The sequence below is a fragment of the Physeter macrocephalus genome, chromosome 18, assembly GCF_002837175.3.
Source record: "Physeter macrocephalus isolate SW-GA chromosome 18, ASM283717v5, whole genome shotgun sequence".
In the NCBI taxonomy this organism is placed as follows: domain Eukaryota; kingdom Metazoa; phylum Chordata; class Mammalia; order Artiodactyla; family Physeteridae; genus Physeter; species Physeter macrocephalus.
The window spans coordinates 8,702,302-8,710,443 of record NC_041231.1 but is presented as its reverse complement, the minus strand read 5'-3'; positions in this window follow the sequence as shown (position 1 = coordinate 8,710,443).

Below are 8,142 nucleotides of genomic sequence, written 5' to 3'. Positions count from 1 at the left end.
TATGAAAGCACTAATCTCATTCATGAGGATTTCACGCTCATGACCTCATCACCTACCAAAGGCCCCACGTTCTAATACCATCACACTGGGCATTAGATTTCACCATATGAATTTCGTGGGGACACAAACATTCAGACCATGGCAAGGTATACGAGCATTTATTCACCCAAGAGATATTTCTCATCACCTCCACTGCTACCACTCTGGTCTGTGTCATCATTATTGCTCAGCTGGATGTCTGCAGAGGCTTCTCAACTGGATACACTACTCCCCACTTCCTCCTGCAGTATACTGAGAACTGGTCCCAATTCTTCTCCCCTTCCTCCAGCCACACCTTTGCCAAGGCTTCATCATGGATGGAATGGATTTCCCTGCCCCTTAACTTTGGCCTTGGCCATTGACTTGCTTTGGCCAATGGAATAGAGCAGAAGTGGGTCAGTTCCAAGCCTGGGACCTGCCCTCTTGTGCCTCTGCCATCAACATGAGAACATCCCTCAACTCCACTGCTCCTGGGGGATGAGAGGCATGTGGAGCAGAGCCGCCCAACAGCAGGCCTGTGAGAATACATGATCATTGTTTTAATCCATTGAGTTTGGAGGTGGTTTGTTATGCAGCATTATTGTGGCAATAGCTGACAGAAACACCCTCCTCTAATCTATTCTCCACACACTGATGGAGTTATCTTTTTAATATTTTCTTTTATAATTTGTGCTTTGTGTGCTGTAACTTTTTACCATTAATCTGCCTACCCACACCAAGGCTTTGCCACTTTCTGCCCCAGGACCCCATGAATGAACCGCTGAAAGTACAGGAAGCAGCGGTGGCTGATCAGGCCATACTATGCTCAGATCTCTTCCAAGATCATGAGGGTCGACCAAGGCCAAGGTGGCCCATACAGAGGAATTAGAAGAGGCCTGAAATCCTCACTGGAAGGGGAAGAGGATGAGCCAGTCCCAAGCACTTGCCAGCTCTCATTTCACCTTTCCAAATATATCTCACCATGGGCCTCACCATCCCCATTCACCCGGGCAGAAACAGACGCTCGGGGAGGTGAAGTGATTGCCCAGGTTGTAAGGTGAGGATGTGGCAGTAGTGGGATTGGAACTCTGGCTGGTCTGTTGCCAGGGTAGTTCCTGCTCTCTGTGCTTTGGCTGGCCTGACCCTGGGTCATCAGATGGGACTTCTCCCCATGACCTCCTCCCCCCCAGCTTCTGGTTAGCCCACAGATATGGCTACTTGCAGGCTGTGTGACCTCAGACAAGTGACGTCACCTCCCTGGGCTACTAGATTGCAAATCCTGTGAGGGCAGGGATTTCCTTTTGTTTCTTGCTCTATCCCTCTCCCTGAAACAGAACCTGGTACTTAATAGGTCCTCAAATAAACAAATAGGTCTGTCTGCCTAGCTCTTCATCAGAACCACAGGATTTCTTCCTTTGATCTCTGGACAAGATGGTGCTTGACTTTGGAGGCTATTTTGATAGCCCTTGAGTGTAGGGAGCCTTGGGAGTCAGACTGGCCTGGTTCTAGCCAGCTGCACCACAGGAAAAAAGACTAATCTGCTCCTCGGTTTCTCCTCCATCAAATTGACCTCATCATAGTGCCTACCACAGAGATTCAGCTGGGATTGATCGAGATATATGTATATATATATATATTTGCACAGCTGATGCTCAAGAAACAGGTCTTGCTATCTGGACTAATGGTAAATGTTTAGGCTAAATGACCAGTGGGAAAGGTAACTGGCCAGAAGCCTCAAAATCCCCTAGAAGGTTTATGTCTCCATCCAAGCCCTGCCCTGGCACAGGGGGCCAGGATATGCAGCCAGGTCTCTGTCTCTGGGCAGATGGGGTGGGGGGGATGGGTGAGAAGCAGATTTCTAGTTGTTTTATTCCTGCCCTGAATCAGGTACCTGCTGAGATGGGAAGGAGGGAAGCAGAGGTGGCAGGCCCTTCTAATGAGCAGATAACTCATCCAGGCAGGTCTGGCTATCGATCGCTTGGCTCACAGCTCACTCCAGCACCAAGCGAAGCAGGAGGGGGAGTGTGTGTGTCCCCAGGAGCAGCATGACCTGAGAGTGGAGATGGAGGGTGGCAAGGGAGATAGACAGGACACCCAATCCCCCTTGGAGGTGAGAGCAGGGATGAGCACACTTGGAGAGCCAGGTGAGTGCCAAGCACACCATGTCCTTCATAAAATTGAAGCTCAGAGAGGGAAAGTGACTTCCCCAAGGTCACACAGCTGGCATGAAGGATATGACTTCTGTGTCTAAAAGCCTAAAAGCTAAATATGCAAAAATTTTGACTCTCCAGATTGGCACTTCATTTCCATCGCAAGCTCTCTTTCTGTTAAGAAGTGGAAACTTAATCTTAGTCGTTTCAAAATCTCCCACCCCTACTACTCAATCCCAGAAGTCCCCATCTGTGCTGGTATTCCCTCTCTCTCTTTTTTTAAAAAATATTTATTTATTTATTTATTTATTTATTTATTTGGCTATGCCACATCTCTGTTGCGGCATGTGGGATCTTTTTAGTTGCTGCATGCGGAATCTAGTTCCCTGACCAGGTATCAAACCCAGTCCCCTTGCATTGGGAGCGCAGAGTCTTAACCACTGGACCACCAGGGAAGTCCCTGAGCTGGTTTTCTATCGTTGCACAAGGAATCATCCCAAAACTTAGCGGCTTAAAACAATAACTGACAGAATAACAGAATAGTCTGTTATTCTTTGGACAGTTATGGGGACAGACTGGGCTCAGCTGCGTGGTTCCTGCTCAGGGTCTCTTGTGCTCTTACAGTCAGACAGTGGCTGAGGCTGGAGGTATCTTGAAGTTTCCCTCAGTTAGCAGCTGATGCTGGCTGTTGGTTGGGACCTCACCTGGGTCTGTGGCCCAGAAAACCTACACGTGGCCTTTCCAAGCCCCTTGGGCTCCCTCACGGCAGGGTGTTCGGGTGCCAAGAGCAAGTGACCCCAAAGAACCGGGCCGAAGTTGTGCCACCTTTTATGATGGCCTTGGAAGTTTTTTTTAAAAATATTTATTTATTTATTTATTTATTTATTTATTTATTTATTTATTTGGCTATGCCACATCTCTGTTGCGGCATGTGGGATCTTTTTAGTTGCTGCATGCGGAATCTAGTTCCCTGACCAGGTATCAAACCCAGTCCCCTTGCATTGGGAGCGCAGAGTCTTAACCACTGGACCACCAGGGAAGTCCCTGAGCTGGTTTTCTATCGTTGCACAAGGAATCATCCCAAAACTTAGCGGCTTAAAACAATAACTGACAGAATAACAGAATAGTCTGTTATTCTTTGGACAGTTATGGGGACAGACTGGGCTCAGCTGCGTGGTTCCTGCTCAGGGTCTCTTGTGCTCTTACAGTCAGACAGTGGCTGAGGCTGGAGGTATCTTGAAGTTTCCCTCAGTTAGCAGCTGATGCTGGCTGTTGGTTGGGACCTCACCTGGGTCTGTGGCCCAGAAAACCTACACGTGGCCTTTCCAAGCCCCTTGGGCTCCCTCACGGCAGGGTGTTCGGGTGCCAAGAGCAAGTGACCCCAAAGAACCGGGCCGAAGTTGTGCCACCTTTTATGATGGCCTTGGAAGTCACAAAGCGTGCTTGTGCTACAGTCACACACCACGCTCAAGGGGAGGGAAGCCAGGTGCCCCTCTCCATGAAAGGGGTCGACATCTTACAACGTGAGCCTGGGGGATTGGCCAGCCTGTGGCCGTCTTGAAGAATCCTCCACACACTCTCTTCCTGGCGCCAGCCTTGTCCCCATGTGCTCTGTAGTCACGGTCTACATGGTCTGAGACCCCTGGGTCCTCACTGCAAGATCCCCTTGCCTGGGCCTCTCAGGCTACACCATGTCTCTTGGAATATCGGCATCGCTTTGCTGCTTCTCACACCACACAGGAGCACCCAGGGACCTCACGAGGTCACCTCGGAACCCAAACCCCTCTCCCCGTTTCTTCCACTCCCTCCCCTGGCTGGAAAGAGTGGGGACTGAAGGCCTGTTGCAGGGACAGTCCAGACAGGAATCAGAGGCCCGGCATACAGTAAGTGCTCAGTAAGTGTCAGCTTCTGCTCATAGGTTCCCTATAAGTTACCGCGGGAGCACGGGGAGGGCAAGCTCCTCCTGCTGGGGGTGTGGGAATGGTTACAGCAAGTCTTAGAGAGGAGGCTGCATTTTATCAGCTGGGGGAATGGCAGGAGGGGCTGCCAAGGGACAGAGACGGGCAAAGGTGGGAGAGTGTGAGGGTGCACGTAGCAGAGCACGCAGGGCATCTTGTCACTCAGCCCAGGGGGGGCCCGAGCCTCAGGCTGGGGCTGCTTGGGAAGCCCCCAGCTGCCCAGCCGTGGCGGTGTTTGTGCACAAAGCCAGGAAGGAAGGCAGGCTGGAGAAGAGTCCACTCTTTCCATGGGTCCACTTTGAACTCCCCACACCCCAGTCCCCCCAGGGCGGGTGCTCCAGCTCTAGGACCTCGGTGAACGAAGCAGGTAGGCAGGCTCTGCTGAGCTGCCTTCCAGCTTCCAAGCCCCTTCCCTCTGGCAGGGTGCGGGTGGACCACACTCCCATTCTCGGTGCCTTCTTGGGGTGGCTGAGTCAATTAGAAGCTTTGCCAGGAGGTAGCGGAGTGTGTAATAACTCTCATTGTTTCATTAGGAGCAATGTGTTTAATTTAGATAACTGTACTGCTTGGCAAAGGAGAACTGCCAAAGGGGTGGGGGTGAAGGCTGGCAAGAGGCGAGTCTACTTGGCTTCCAGCAACCTTGCCCATCACCATCTCGTCCACTGCCCAGTGCTTTCTGCAGACTGGGGCTCCTCAAACGCCAGGAGATTCTGACTCGATAGGTCCAGGGTGGAGCCCCAGGTGATTCGGACGCAGGCGGCCCAGGAACATCCTTGGGAAGACCTGCTGAAGAGGGAGGTGAGGCTGAGGTCACGAAGGACCTTGAATGTCACTTAAAGAAGTCCACACAACTCTAGTCTACCTGTTCTGTACTGGCTGGATGTTGGGACAACACTTAATTTGAAAGGAGGGGTCTGGAACCAGAACTGACCAGCTCCAGCCCCTGTCTTACCAAAACACGTGGTCACCAACACCTGCTAAGGGCCAGGTCTTGTTCTGAGGACCCCAAGGGAGACAGACACGGGAATAGGAACGTGAACTGTGACAGAGCTGCTCCTAGTGCTGCCACAGCCCCGGAAATGCAAGGACTAACTCTGCTTCCCAGAGGCAGGGACTTTTGGGCTGGACCTTGAAGAATGAATAGGAGCTCACCAGGGGAAGCCAGCAGGAGGGTGAGGATGGGGTCAAGGGAGGCAGCTGGACTTCTTTTCCCATGGGGTCTGGCTTCTCCCATTGTGGTGGCCCGCCTTGTGCCCCTCCCTCACAGAGCCTCATGGTGGCCTGGGTGGCCCTGGTTTCTGCAGGCTCCCTGGACTCACCGTCTCCATGCCTGCCACCTCCCCACACACACCTAAAGGTGCTGCCTTGAGTCACCTGGCAGAGTGAGAACATCAGGGTGACAGCTTTCCTCACTGTCACAAAGTTAAGGGTTCCAGCTACCACAGAGCCCTGTGAATGGCTTTCTTTTCTTTCTTGGGCTTTACAGTTTTTTTTTCATCTCTGGGTCTATTATTCTCACATTTAATTAATGTTCCACTTGACTAATAACATATAAAAAAAGCAGCTGGGATTGCCTGGGGGTTGGAGGCTGGGATAATTGCACATCTTGGGAAGGAGGGGGAGAGATTTCTGGGGGCTGGCGGCCTGGGTCGGTGGGGGAGGGTTAGACGGGGACGAGGCTCAGCTTGAGAGATACCCAGCAGGTGAACCCACCCCGCTCTGCACCGTCGCCCTGCCCTGGGCGCACCCTCTCAGGGGCTGCTTCCCTCCTCTTCAGTCCCACCACCTCCGTGGTCTCTTCATCCTGCCGCCTCCCAGGACAGCTGGGGCAGTGGTTCTCAAAACCAAACAGGGGTCAGAGACTCCCAGGGTGTGTGCGTAAAATGCAGGCTCCCGGCTTCACTCCAGGAAGCAGGCGAGTGCAAGCCCAGGAATCTGCATTTCAACATGGCCGATCCAAGTGCTTCTGATACAGGCTGAACTCAGACAAAGTCTGGGATATCACGATTTGGACAAAATGCTCCATTCTCCTCTTTTATAAAAGGAGAATAATCATAGCACCGTTATAAGAATCAGCATCAGGCCTGGCCCCTGTAAGCAAGCTTTCAATAAACTTCAACTGCCAAGGTCATTGTCATTGGTTCTGCAGGGACTGTGTCTGTCTGGTCCCCTGCTGTCCCCAATGCCCAGCTCAGTGTTTGGCTCTGAAAACGTGATCAGTAGTGTCTGGAGAGCGGTTTTCTTCGGGCAGCTCCGGGGGTGCGGAGTGGAGGGAGAGGAGCTGAAGCTCTTACTTCACCCTCCTGTGCTGTTTGAATGTTTTAATGTGTATACTTATGACTTTTCTGATTTTTAAAACTTGTTTAATTTTGTATTAATTGGTTAAATGACTCAAATAACCTTCTTGAGGCTTTGGATAGAGAACGCCTTCTCTTCATGAGCCTTTTTTTTTTTTTTTTTTTTTTTTTTTTGTGGTATGCGGGCCTCCCCCTGTTGTGGCCTCTCCCGTTGCGGAGCACAGGCTCCGGACGCGCAGGCCCAGCGGCCATGGCTCACGGGCCCAGCTGCTCCGCGGCCCGGTTCCCCTGCATCGGCAGGCGGACGCGCAACCACCGCGCCACCAGGGAAGCCCTGTAAGCCTTTTGGATTAAGAGCGGAGAGTGCAGAATCTGCTTCCGTGCAGCCTGTGGGAGTTTCTTTAAGTGCAGGTTCCCAGGTCCCACCCTAGGCCTCCTGAATCAGAATTTCTGGGGCGGACACCACTTACTAATAAGCTCCCCCCATCATGGCGTTGCAGGTGGTCTGTGCCCACCCAGAGAAACGCTGGTGACACGCTCCTTGGGGCTGGAAGCAGGTACCTGACACCCTCAGGGCAGAGACTTGCGTCCCCTCCCTCTTCTGTACCTGCCCCAACCCCAGTCTAGGGAGCTTGGTAAAGACTCCTTGACGGATTAAAAGTGCACTGAGGCCCAGAGAGGGCCAGCGACCGTCCCAGAGCCACACACAAGAGGGGGTGTTTAAAGCTGAGGCTTGGAGCCAGAACTGCCTCATTTAACAAGACAAAGCAGCTGTTTCCTGTACCAGCTGTGTGGCCATGGGCAAGTTCCTCCACCCTCCGCAGCCATTTATAAAAAGGGCTGTTCATCCTTATCTCAGAGAGTCCTAGAGAAATAAAGCAGGTCCGCAAAGGTGCTTAGCACCACCCCTGGCTCCTGCTAACTCCCAGTACCTGGAAGCTGCCAGTGATGTCATACTTATCAACACCCGTGTCACTGAGAGGCCACCCTGGAGCCACCGGCTCCACTTATTATCTGAGCGAACTTGGACATATCACTGCACTTCTCTGGGCCTCGGTTGCCCCATCTATAAAATGGGGACGAGGATGATAACCATCATACCTACCTCGTAGGGCTGTTGTGAGTTGATATTCGTGAAGCATTTAGGATGGTGCCTGGCACAGAGTGGGCCCACGTGAGTGTCAATCAGCAGCCTGGATGAGAGGCCTGCTGCGCCCGGGAATGGAGCTTGCCGGCTCGCCGGCTCGCCGCACTCCTCAGCCGTCTGGAAGTCCCGATAAAAGCTGTCTGCATAATGAATGTACCTCTCAGCCAAGCACGGCTGTGACCACGTGGCTCTGACGAATGAGGCCTTGGCGACAGCACCACCATCTACGCAATTAAGCGGCTCCATGGCGCTGGGGAGGTGAGTGACAGACAACCAGGATCGATTTCCTGGTGGGACCACAGCCCAGGCCAGCGGGGGCCTCTGCTGAGATGGGGGATAGCGTGCAGGGCCAGAACTAGGAGGAAGGACTGGGGCTGAAACCTCACCGGGCCGGGGTCCTGGCGGCCTGGGCTAGGAAGGCCCCCTCCCTCCAGAATGACCACAGGAGTGCCCATGTTTCATGATAATGTCCATGTGACACCGGAGCTGACATTTAATAAGCATTTAGAGAGCCTCATTTAATGTTCAGCCATAGGTGCAGCGATGACTCATTTTACAGACAAGAAACCTCA